At 34.5% G+C, this 12,804-nt stretch overlaps 1 protein-coding gene and 1 long non-coding RNA gene across 4 annotated transcripts in view; both read left to right on the top strand.

Moving 5' to 3' along the window:
- Positions 1–12,804, top strand: part of LOC309651832 — a 437,596-nt gene that overhangs the window by 57,833 nt on the left and 366,959 nt on the right. The window lies entirely within an intron of this gene.
- GABRA3 (gamma-aminobutyric acid type A receptor subunit alpha3) overlaps positions 1–12,804 on the top strand; it is a 258,489-nt gene that overhangs the window by 101,474 nt on the left and 144,211 nt on the right. The window lies entirely within an intron of this gene.

The raw sequence follows: 12,804 nt of genomic DNA, 5'->3' as shown, positions 1-12,804 counted from the left end.
GTAGTAGTAACAGTAAATACTATATTTGGTTTCTTCATGCTTTTATGGCTATGCTTTCTACCCTTCACTTTACAGATTCAATCAATCCCTAAGATTTGTCATTTCTTCCTCCCACATCCCTTGGATTCATCTACTTTTTTCCAACTTTCCTGCTACCACCCTAGTTTAACCCGATGTTGTCTTCCACTTGGACTACTGCAAGAGTCTCTAATTGGTTTTACTTCCTAAAGTCTGTAGCCAGTGTTTCTTCTACAATGCATGTTGCATTATATCTGTCCTATTTAGAGTTACTTAATGACTTTCTATTATCCCTAAAGTCCCAACTCCTTAATATGATTTTATAAGACCCAGTATGACCCAGCCTCCACCCATTTGTCACCCTTATTTCTAGTCCTCCTGTCACCAAACTCTATGTTCTTTAGCTATTTTGAACTTCTTTTGACTTTAAAAGTCAACCTCATTCAGAGAATATCATTACTAGAAATCACCCCCTTAGCCTCTACATATTTCAGTATTACAGAGGATATTTTATTCTTTGGTAGTGTTTGTTGTTGTTTTACATTTGGCTATTGTCCCATATACTTGGAAGCATTAGGACTTGTTCCTAATTATTTTTGCAGAGTTGATTATCTTAATGTACTCTGAGTCTTTCCATCTTCTATCAGCATTTTCAACAATAATCTCTGGGGCTGAGGGTTACACAACTGGACTGATATGTCCTTAGAAACGTGGCACATGAGGCCCTTTTTGTTCTTTATCCCAGTGTGGGGGAAAAAAAAGACTAATTCTGTCTTATTAACTTCTCATGTATGTGATTTCATTGGGCATGATAGGTGTTCTAAATAAGATGGAAGTTCTAAATAAATGAATCTTACCTCTTCAAATGTTAAAGCCTTTTTAATTTTAACTCTGAGAATTAAAGTTCTCTAAAAATGTATTGCATGTTATCTAATAATCCTAAACAAGGATTTTGAACAGAACAGTCCCACTTCTTGGTGACTCTCTGATCATCATAAAGAGCATTCATTGTATTTATCCTATATCTGCTTTTTTTCTTTTTGTGTCTCCATCCTCAGTGTCAGTTGTCACCTCTCCTGTTTACATTGGTTTGCTTATGTCCTGTTGGTGCTTAGAAAATCAGATAAACAAGCCTTTTAATAATTCTATTAAAGAGAAGGCCAAAACATCCTGCTTGAAAAAGCAGAGACTGTTGAGGAGTACTGGTTTATTGACCAGTACTTTGTTGAAATCATGTTCTAAATGCAATTGTTCTCAATGTTTGGTATGTGTAAGCAAGGAAGCAGTCTCCACACCTGGAGAATTTGATTTAGTAGCTCTGAGGATAGTGCCTAAAATTTGCATTTTTATCAAGTGCCCCGCATGATTCTGATGTAAGGAATCTTCGAACAATACTTTGGGGACACAGTCCTTGTTTTCAAAGAACTTACAGTATAGTTAGGAATATGGGATTCTGAAATTTTAGAATAGCAGACATGGGAAAATGCATAGAGAGCATATAGTCTGATTCCTCATTTTGTGCATGAAGAAATTGAGTTCCAGAAAAGGAAATTTACTTTTCTAAGACTTTACAGAAAATTAATAGTAGAGCTAGGTCTAGAACACCAGTCTCTGATTCCAAGTCCCATATTTTTAAAGAAAAGCTACAGGGAACAATTTCAGCTTCATGTAATAAAGGAATTTCTCATACTCCTGCTTCCTTGTTTGACCATTAACAAATGAGAACTATATGTGTGAACAGTGTTAGGTTGGAGCATTATGAAAATGTCATTTCTCTGGGTCAAAATGGTTGAATATAAGCAATTTCATGATGGGTCAACCTCAGTAGCAAGTAAATGCCAAATGGATATTCTGTCCAGGTCTGACTGCGATTTGTTGAAACTTGAGATGTGTATCAGTCAGGATCCCAAAGAATACAGATGGGACATTTCAAATAAGACTATTTGAGGAGGGTACATTTGCAAAGGACCTAATAGTAAAGGTATGGTCTGGGTGTAGATACACCCCCAACAGATACAGCAAGAACCTAAGGCCAGCAGTAGGTACGTCATGTAAAACAAGTTTACTTAAGAGGTGAAGAGATCTTTAGTGGAGGAGATTTCACAGGGAGAGAGCCAAGAGATTACATACCCAGACTTTCCCTTATTTTTCCCTCTGTCTTCTGAAGCCAGAGGCTGTGGCAGTCCTGTTGATATAGTTCATATAGTTTACCCTTATAAGAAAGAGAACAGGGTGAAGAGTGCATAATATATCTGGAAGGGGAAATGAAAGACACTGGGCACAAGGCTGTACATTTACATGACACCATATCACCACTTTTTCTGCATCAAGATTACATAGTGCTGGCAGTGGTGAGAGCAGATACTGTGAATTTAAGAGGAAATGGTTGAACTGTTGATTCATTGTCTCTTTGTCACATTCATAGTCTGACTTGGTGCCATGTTCCATAGGTCCTTGTAAGTGTCTGCTTTCATTGTGAAATATATTTTCTCAGTTATCTTAATCTCAGAATAAACTGGCACCTGTGGCCACACATGTAAATACTAAGTTACTAAGAGAAACATGAAAGACTTGGTTTTTATTTTACTTTAACTCAGTGAATAATGTGGACAGGCGTGGCACATGTTGAGTGGGAATGTCTCAAGCTAATTTTGACTTGAATTATAAGTATGCAAAGTCTAATCTCTTCCATGTGTATATAATCTCTATTATGGAATCAATACATTAATACTTTTACCATTCAATCACCAAATCTTAAAATTTAAGAATCAGATGTGGGACCTGAGAAGCTGTAAGTCCTAAGCTCCTACCCTGATCAAGAATCCCTCTTGCATTATGCTTTATGATTGACCTACCAGTTTGAATCCCTCCAGTAGTAAACTGCATTATTACCACGGGCATATAGCTCTAGGGATTGGAAAGTGCTTCCTAAATTGAGCAGAAGTCCACCTTCCTCTAATGCCTACCAGTTTTAGGTCCCTGTGGCACTTGCTTCCTTTTCCACATAACAGGTCTCAGAGCTACTCCATGCTTTCTTGTCTACAGGATAACTCTTATTACTTTCAACTATTCTCCTGACATGATACGATTTTCCAGACATTGCTTAAAACTGAACACTCTCCTTTGTTCTCTAATTAGATTTTTTTGAAACTTAGTTCAATACTTTATTCTTATTTATAGTTTTAATATCCTATCATGTTACTTTAAAACTTATGTTTAAATAACTCTTACATGTACCAAACACTATTCTAAGTGCTTTATATAGGTTAATCCATATAATCCTTATAACAGACCTGCTACCTAGGTGCTGCTATTATTCCTGTTTCACAGATAAAATATGGAGACACGGAGAGGTCAAGTAACTTGCCAAAGCTCACACAGTTAAAAAGTGGCAGAGCCAGGACTGAAACCCAGACAGTCTGGCTCCAGAGTACATGCTATTAATTGCTACAATGTATTGCTTTTCATGTGTTTGGTCACTTTTAAGTATGAATTAGGCACATGTCCATTTATTTTGTGTACATGAACATTTACTTATGTATAGTAATCCCTCAGTCTCTGAATACTTAATATCTCAGCCACATGACTGCCTAGCCTGTGCTAAAATGGGACAAATGTAATTTTCTTATAGGACCTAGAGGAATAAGAAATATCATTTTCCATTTTGAAGTAGAAGTGTAGAATTTGTAACACAGGGCAGAGCTGGACATTTGAAGCCAGGATCAAGAATATTTGGTAGATGACACTATGACTTCCTATTGTATCATGTCAGGAGGCAAGGTCGTCTCAGTATTACTGATGCTAAATGTGATCTCTTGGTTAAGGTAATGACTGTCAGGACTCTCCATTGTAAGGATACTAGTCACTAGGATTGATTGAGAGATTTGAGGCCGTGACCAGCTCTTTGCTTTGGTCATGGCCGTGGTTGTGGGGTAGAGAGTAAATAATAGTGGGGAAGAGAATATGCCTAGTACTGTAGTTTCCCTTCTTTTGTGTCATAATTCTTTTCTCCACATAGGCAGTGTTATAAATGGTTCTCAGGCTGGCGTATGAAAGTCCACTTGATGAGCAATGTTGCTGAAATAGTGCTCATGCATTGGCAATTACAATCATTCAGATAAATTATGAGAAATAAAGACTTGTGTAGCCTTGCCTGGAAAAGTAGCTACCCTTTATGGCATTGTTTCAAAGGAAGAATGTACCTTTAATTCTTTGCAAACTTTGGAATACAACCCATTTTAAGTTGGGGTACGCCTGCTGATGTTCACATATGAAATCATATCTCTAAGGTCTAGTACCTTGTTATTTAATCATTCACAAGATACAGTAGTCAGATCTTCTCGTGTGTTTCTGTGAAGCAGTGGCTTTTAGTTACTAAGAAGGTATGAAGGACTTGGTTTTTATTTTACTTTAATTCAGCAAATAGTGTGAACAGGTGGACCACATAGCGAATGGGTGTGTCTTAAGCTAATACTTCTTTAGTTTCATTACCAGTCTATAGAAGCCATTTAAGAAAAAGAAAGTTGTCTTTTTGAGATAGATTGGACATAGTCTAGTGAAAAATCAGTTGATTCTTTTTTCTTTAAGTGGCTTCTGTAAAAACATTAGAATGTATGTTATTGAATTCCAGGTGTTTCTCATTCCCTTCCCAGTATATAACTGGTATCCCTAGTGCTGAATTTTTAGCTAGACCTTTCCACTTATTGAAATGACTGGACTTGGAAAATGAAAACATGGGGAGTATTGGGAAATGGTGAATAATCTTATATGGCTATGATTTCTGGTCAGAAAGAGAAGTAGTGGAATTTACACCTGTAAAAGTATATTGGGAATAGATTGCAGATTCACAGAAAGCCATGAATATCAGGCCAAGGAGTTAGATTTTATTTGGTAACCACGAAGACTTATGAAAGGTCTGTGAGCATTGCAGATATATGATCTGAAAAGGAATTTTTAGAAATACTTTTTTTTAATTGAGATATAATTGACATATAACATTGTGTAAGTTTAAGGTGTAAAATGTTTTGGTTTGATACATTTATATATGGCAATATGATTATAGTAGAGTTAGCTAATGCCTTTATGATGTCACATATTTATCATTTCTTTTGTGTTGAGAACAGTTAAGATTTACTCTCTTAGTAACCTTGAAGTTTATAATATAGTATTGTTGACTATAATCACTATGTTATATATTAGAGCTCCAGAACTTGTTTATCTACTACTTGTAAGTTTGTACCTTTAAACAACATCTCCCCATTTCCTCACCAACCCTAACCTCTGGTAACTACCATTCTACTATCGTTTGCACAAGTTCGGTTGTTTTAGATTCCACATATAAGTGATATCATACAGTATTTGTCCTTCTCTAACTTATCTCACTTAGCACAATGCCTTCAAGGTCCATCCATGTTGTCACAAATGGCAGGATTGACTTCTTTCTCATACACATGCCATATTCTCTTGTATATGTGTGTGTGTTTGTGTGTGTATGTGTATATCTCACATTTTCTTTTCCATTGGTGGACACTTAGGTTGTTTCCATACCTTTGCTGTTGTGAATAATGCTGCAGTGAACATGGGGGTGCAGATATCCCTGTGCAACACTGATTTTAATTCCTCCAGATATATACCCAGAAGTGGAATTTCTGGATAATATGGTAGTACCATATTTACTTTTTGAGTAATAACCATACTGTTTTCCATAATAGCTATACCAATTTACATTCCCACAAAGAGTGCACAAGGGTTCCTATTTCTCCACATCCTTGCCAACATTTGGTATCTCTTGTCTTTTGGATAAAAAGCCATCCTAACTGGCAAGTTGATGTCTCATTGTGGTTTTGATTTGCATTTCCCTGATGATTAGTGATGTTGAACACATTTTCACACAACTGATGGCCATATTTATGTCTTCTTTGGAAAAACGCCTACTCAGGTCCTTTGCCCATTTTTTAATTGGATTATTTTCCCTTTTGCTATTGAGTTGTATGAGTTCTTTATATATTATGAATATTAATTCCTAATCAGATATATGGTTTGGGAATATTTCCTCCCATTCTGTAGGTTTTCTTTTCCATTTATTGCTTGTTTCCTTTGCTGTTCAGAAGCTTTTTAGTTTAATGTAGGCCAGCTTGTTTATTTTAATTTTTGTTGCCTGTGCTATTGGTGACTTATCCAAGAAATTATTGCCAAGACAAATGTAAAGGCTCTTTTCCCCTATGTTTTCTTCAAGGAGATTTACAGTTTCAGGTATTACATTTAAATCTTTGATCCATTTCAAGTTAATTTTATGTGAGTGGTGTAAGGTAGGGGTTCAGTTTTATTCTTTTTCAAGTGGATATCCAGTTTTCCCAATATCATTTATTGAAGAGACTGTCCTTTCCCCAATGTGTGTTCTTGGCTCCATCATCAAAAATTAGTCGAGTATATTTGTGAGGTTTTATGTCTGGGCTCTTTGTTTTGTTCCACTGATCTATGTGCCTATTTTTATGCCAGTAACATACTGTTTTGATTACTATAGCTTTGTACTATAGCTTGAAATCAGGTATTGTTATACCTCCAGCTTTGCTCTTCTTTCTCAGGATTGCTTTGGCTATTCAGGGTCTTTTGTGGTCTGAAACAAATTGTAGAATAGTTTTTCCTACTTCTGTGAATAGGAATTTCTTTGGAATTTTGACTGGGATTACATTGAATCTGTAGATCATTATGGGTAGTATGGACATATTTACAGTATTAATCTTCAAATCCAGGAACCTGAGATATCTTTTTATTTATTTGTGTCTTCTTTAATCTCTTTCAATCAATGTCTTATAGTTTACAGTGTACAGGTCTTTCACCTCCTTGGTTAAATTTATTCCTCAATATTTCATTATTTTCAATGCTATTGTAAATGAGATTGCTTTCTTAACTTCTCTTTCAGATAATTCATTGTTAGTGTATAGAAATGCAACTGATTTCTGTGTCTTGATTTTGTATCCTAAAACTTTACTGAATTCATTTATTTGTTCTAACAGTTTTTTAGTGGAGTCTTCAGGGTTTTCTACATGTCAGATTATATCATCTGCAAACAGAAATGATTTTACTTCTCCTTTCTGATATGGGTGTTTTTATTTCTTTTTCTTGCCTAATTGCTCTGGCTAGAACTTTTATTATTATGTTGAATACAAATGGTAAGAGTGGGCATCTCTGTCTTGATCATACAGGAAAGAGTTTTAACTTATTACCAGAGTATGATGTTAGCTATGGGCTTGTCATAGATGACCTTTATTATGCTAAGGAACATTCCTTCTATACCCAATTTGATGAACATTTTCATCATGATATGATGTTGTATTTGTCAAATACTTTTTCTGCCTCTGTTGAGATGATTATATCGTATTTATCTTTCATTCTATTAATGTGGTGTATTACATTTGTTGTTTTGCATGTGTTAAACCATCCTTGCATCCCAGGGATAAATCTCACTTGATCATGGTGAATGATTTTTTTAATGTGCTTTTGAAAACAGTTTGCTAATATTTTGTTGAGAATTTTTACATCTTTATCAGGGATATTTGTCTGTAATTTTATTTTCTTGTGTCTTATTTGGCTTTGATATCAGGGTAATGCTGGCTGCATAAGATGAATTTGGGAGTGTTCCCTCCTCTTCAAATGTTTGCAACAGTTTGAGAAGGATTGGTGTTAATTCTTCTTTAAATGTTTGGTAGAATTCACTGGTGAAACCATCTGATCCTTGGCTCTTCTGTGTTTGGGAGTTTTCTGATTACTGATTCAATCTCCTTAATTGTTATGGGTTTCTTTAGATTTCCTATTTATTCATGATTCATTTTTGGTAGGTCATATGTTTCTAGGAATTTATCCATTTCTTCTCGGTTATCCAGTTTGTTGGCATATAATTGTAGTCTCTCATAATTTTTTATATTTCTGTGCTATCAGTTGTAATGTCTCCTCTTTCATTTCTAGTTTTATTTATTTGAGTCTTCTTTCTTGTTTTCTTAGTTAATCTGGCTAAAGCCTTGCCAATTTTGTTTATCTTTTCAAAGCACCAGCTCTTAGTTTCATTGATCTTTTCTATTGTTCTTCTGGTCTCTATTTCATTTATTTCTGCTCTGATCTTTGATAATTCCTTCCTTCTGTTAACTTTCAGCTTAGTTTGTTCTTCTATTTCTAGCTTATTTGAGATCTTTCTTGTTTCTTAATGTAGGCATTTACTGCTATACACGTCCCTCTGGGAACTGCTTTTGCAGCATCCCACATGTTTCAATATGTTGTGCTTCCATTTTCATTTGTTTCAAAATATTTCTTGATTTCCGTGTTGATTTCTTCTTTAACCCATTTGTTGTTCAGGAGCATGTTGTTCAATCTCTGCATATTTTCAATTTTCCAACGTTCCTCCTGTTACTGATTTCTAGTTTCATACTTCTGTGGTTAGAAAACATAGTTTTTATGATTTCAATCTTCTTAAATTTGCTAAGACATGTTTTATGATATATTACATGAACTATCCTGGAGAATGTTCTCTGTGTGTTAGAGAAAATGTGTATTCTGCTGCTGTTGGATGGAATGTTCTGTAAATGTCTGTTTGGTTTATTTGGTCCAAAGTATCATTCAGATCCATTATTTCCTTATTGATTTTCTATTTGAATGATGGATCCATTGTTGAAAGTGAGGTATTGAAGTCCCCTATTATTATTGCATTGCTGTCTATTTTTCCCTTCAGATCCATTGATAACTGTTTAATATATTTACATGTTACAATATTGAGTGTGCGTGAGTTTACAATTGTTATATCCTTGTGATGAATTGACCCCTTTATCATTATATAATGACCTTCTTGTGTCCTGTTACAGTTTTTGACTTAAAGTCTCTTTTGTCTGATAAAAATATAGCTACCCCTGCTCTCTTTTGATTTCCATTTGCTTGAAATACCTTCATCCCTTCACTTTCAGCCTGTGAGTGTGCTTAATGCTTAAGTGAGCCTCTTATAGGCAGCATATAGATGGGCTTTGGTATTTGTTGTTGTTGTTTTTATCCATTTAGCTTCTTTGTGTCTTTTAATTGAAGAATTTAAAACATTTATATTTAAAGAAATGATTGGATAAAGACTTACTATCACTAAATTTTGATAATGATTTCTGATTGTTTTGAAGTTCATTTTGATAATGATTTCTGATTGTTTTGAAGTTCCTTAGTTTCCTTCCTCCTGTCTTGCTGTCTTTCTTTGTTAGTTGATGATTGTTTTAGTGGTTTGCTTTGATTCTTTTCTCTATATTGTTTGTGTATCTATTACAGATTTTTGCTCTGTGGTTACCATGAAGCTTTCATAATGCATCTTATAATCATCTATTTTAAGCTTATAACAACTTCAGTTGCATAAGAAAGTTTTACACATTCACTTGCCCCCCACAGTTTATATTGATGCCTCACTTTTCATCTTTTTATGTTATGTATCTATCAACATAATATTATAGCTGTAACTATTTTCTTTTTCTCCTATCAGACAAAATGTATTTTATTTTTTTATGCTTCTTCAAGATTAACATCTTTTTTTATTTAAAAAATTTTTATTGAAATATGGTTGATTTATAATGTGTTAGTTTCAGGTATACAGCTCAGTAACTCATATATGTATAACTGAGTTATGTATATATATATATATATATATATATATATATATATATATATATTCTTTTTTATAATCTCTTCCATTATAGGTTATTACAAGATATTGAATATAGTTCCCTAAGCTATACAGTAGGTCCTTGTTGGTTATCTATTTTATATAGAGTAGTAGGTATATTTTAATCCCAAACTCCTAATTTATCCCTCCCCCCTTCCCCTTTGGTAACCATAAGTTTGTTTTCTATGTCTGTGAGTCTGCTTCTGTTTTGTAAATAAGTTCATTTGTATCATTTTTTTAGATTCCACATATAAGTGATATCATATGATATTTGTCTTTCTCTGTCTGACTTACTTCACTTAGTATAATCTCTTGGTCCATCTATGTTGCTGCAAGTGGCATTATTTCATTCTTTTCATGGCTGAGAAATATTCCATTGTATGTGTATGTATGTGTATATGCATGTATGTGTGTGTGTATATCTATATATCTCACACCTTCTTTATACATTCATCTGTCAATGGAAAACTTAGGTTGCTTCCATGTCTTGGCTACTGTAAATAGTGCTAAAATGAACAGTGAGGTGCATGTATCTTTGCAAATTATGGTTTTCTCCGGATATATGCCCAGGAGTGGGACTGTAGGATCAATAATATGGTAGCTGTATTTTTAGTTTATTAAGGAACCTCCATACTGTTCTCCATAGTGGCTGTACCAATTTACATTCCCACCAACAGTGTAGGAGGGTTCCTTTTTCTCCACACCCTCTCCAGCGTTTATTATTTGTAGGCATTTTGATGTTGGTCATTCTGACTGGTGTGAGGTGATACTGGTGTGGTATATTGTATTTTGATTTGCATTTCCCTAATACTTGGCAGTGTTGTGCATCTTTTCATGTGTCTTTCCACCAACTGTATGTCTTCTTTGGAGAAATGTCTTTTTAGACCTTCTGCCCATTTTTTGATTAGGTTGTTTGTTTTTTTGATGTTGAGCTGTATGAGCTGTTTGTATATGTTGAAAATTAATCCCTTTCAATCATATCATTTGCAAATATTTTATTCCATTCTGTAGGTTGTCTTTTTGTTTTGTTTATGGTTTCCTTTGCTGTGCAAAAGCTTTCAAGTTTAATTAGGTCCCATTTGTTTATTTCTGTTTTTATTTCCATTACTCTAGGAGACGGATCCAAAAAGGTATTGCTGCAATTTATGTCAAAGAATATTCTGCCTAAGTTTTCCTCTAGGAGTTTTATAGTATCTGGTCTTATTTTTAGGTCTTTAATCCATTTTGAGTTTATTTTTGTGTATAGTGTGAGGGAGTGTTCTAACTTCATTGATTTACATGTGGCTGTCCAACATTCCCCTGCCACTTGCTGAAGAGACTGTCTTTTCTGCAGTGTATATTCTTGCCTGCTTTGTCATAGATTAATTGACCATATGTGCATGAGTTTATTTCTGGGCTTTCTATCCTGTTCCATTGACCTATGTCTGTTTTAAATACCAGTATACTGTTTTGATTACTGTAGCTTTGTAGTATTATCTGAAGTCAGGGAACCTGATTCCTCCAGTTCCGTTTTTGTTTCTCAAGATTGCCTTGGCTATTCAGGGTCTTTTGTGTTTCCATACAAATTAAAATTTTTTTGTTCCATTTCTGTGAAAAATGCCATTTGTAATTTGATGAGGATTGCATTGAATCTGTAGATTGCCTTGCGTAGTGTAGTCATTTTGACAATATTAATTCTTCCAATCCAAGAACATGGTTTATCTTTCCATCTGTCTGTGTTGTCCTTGATTTCTTTCATCAGCATCTTATAGTTTTGGGAGTACAGGTCTTTTGCTTCCTTTGGAAGGTTTATTCCTAGGTATTTTATTCTTTTTGATGCAATGGTAAATGGGATTGTTTCCTTAATTTCTCTTTCTGACCTTACATTGTTAGTGTATAGAAATGCAACAGATTTCTGTGTATTAATTTTGTACCCTGCAACTTTACCAAAATCATTGATGAACTCTAGTAGTTTTCTGGTAGCATCTTTAGGACTTTCTATGTATAGTATCATGTCATCTGCAAACAGTGACAGTTTTACTTCTTCTTTTCCAATTTGCACTCCTTTTATTTCTCTTTCTTCTCTGATTTCCATGGCTAAGACTTCCAAAACTATGTTGAATGAAAGTGGTGAGAGTGGACATCCTTGTCTTCTTCCTGATCTTAGAGGAAATGCTTTCAGCTTTTCACCATTGAGTATGATATTACCTGTGGGTTTGTCATATATGGCCTTTATTATGTTGAGGAAAGTTCCCTCTATGCCTACTTTCTGCAGGGCTTTTATCATAAATGGGTGTTGAATTTTGTCAAAAGCTTTTTCTGTATCTCTTGAGATGATCATATGGTTTTTCTCCTTCAATTTGGTAATATGGTGTATCACGTTGATTGATTTGCGTATATTGAAGAATCCTTGCATTCCTGGAATAAACCACACTTGATCATGTTATATGATCCTTTTAATGTGCTGTTGGATTCTGTTTGCTAGTATTTTGTTGAGGATTTTTGCATCTATGTTCATCAGTGATATTGGCCTGTAGTTTTCTTTCTTTGTGACATCTTTGTCTGGTTTTGGTATCAGGGTGATGGTGGCCTCGTAGAATGATTTTGTGAGTGTTCCTCCTTCTGCTGTATTTTGGAAGAGTTTGAGAAGGATAGGTATTAGCTCTTCTCTAAATGTTTGATAGAATTTGCCTGTGAAGCCATCTGGTCCTGGGCTTTTGTTTGTTGGAAGATTTTTAATCACAGTTTCAATTTCAGTGCTTGTGATTGGTCTGTTCATATTTTCTATTTCTTCCTGGTTCAGTCTCGGCACGTTGTGCATTTCTAAGAATTTGTCCATTTCTTCCAGGGTGTCCATTTTATTGGCATAGAGTTGCTTGTAGTAATCTTTCATGATCGTTTGTATTTCTGCAGTGTCAGTTTTTACTTCTCCTTTTTCATTTCTAATTCTATTGATTTGAGTCTTCTCCCTTTTTTTCTTAATGAGTCTGGCTAATGGTTTATCAATTTTGTTTATCTTCTCAAAGAACCAGCTTTTAGTTTTATTGATCTTTGCTATTGTTTCCTTCATTTCTTTTTCATTTATTTCTGATCTGTTCTTTATGATTTCTTTCCTTCTGCTAACT

This window comes from Balaenoptera physalus (genome assembly GCF_965194825.1).
Source record: "Balaenoptera physalus genome assembly, chromosome: X".
NCBI classification, from domain to species: domain Eukaryota; kingdom Metazoa; phylum Chordata; class Mammalia; order Artiodactyla; family Balaenopteridae; genus Balaenoptera; species Balaenoptera physalus.
The sequence above is the reverse complement of the archived record's forward strand: the minus strand, read 5'-3'. Positions and strand labels throughout refer to the sequence as shown.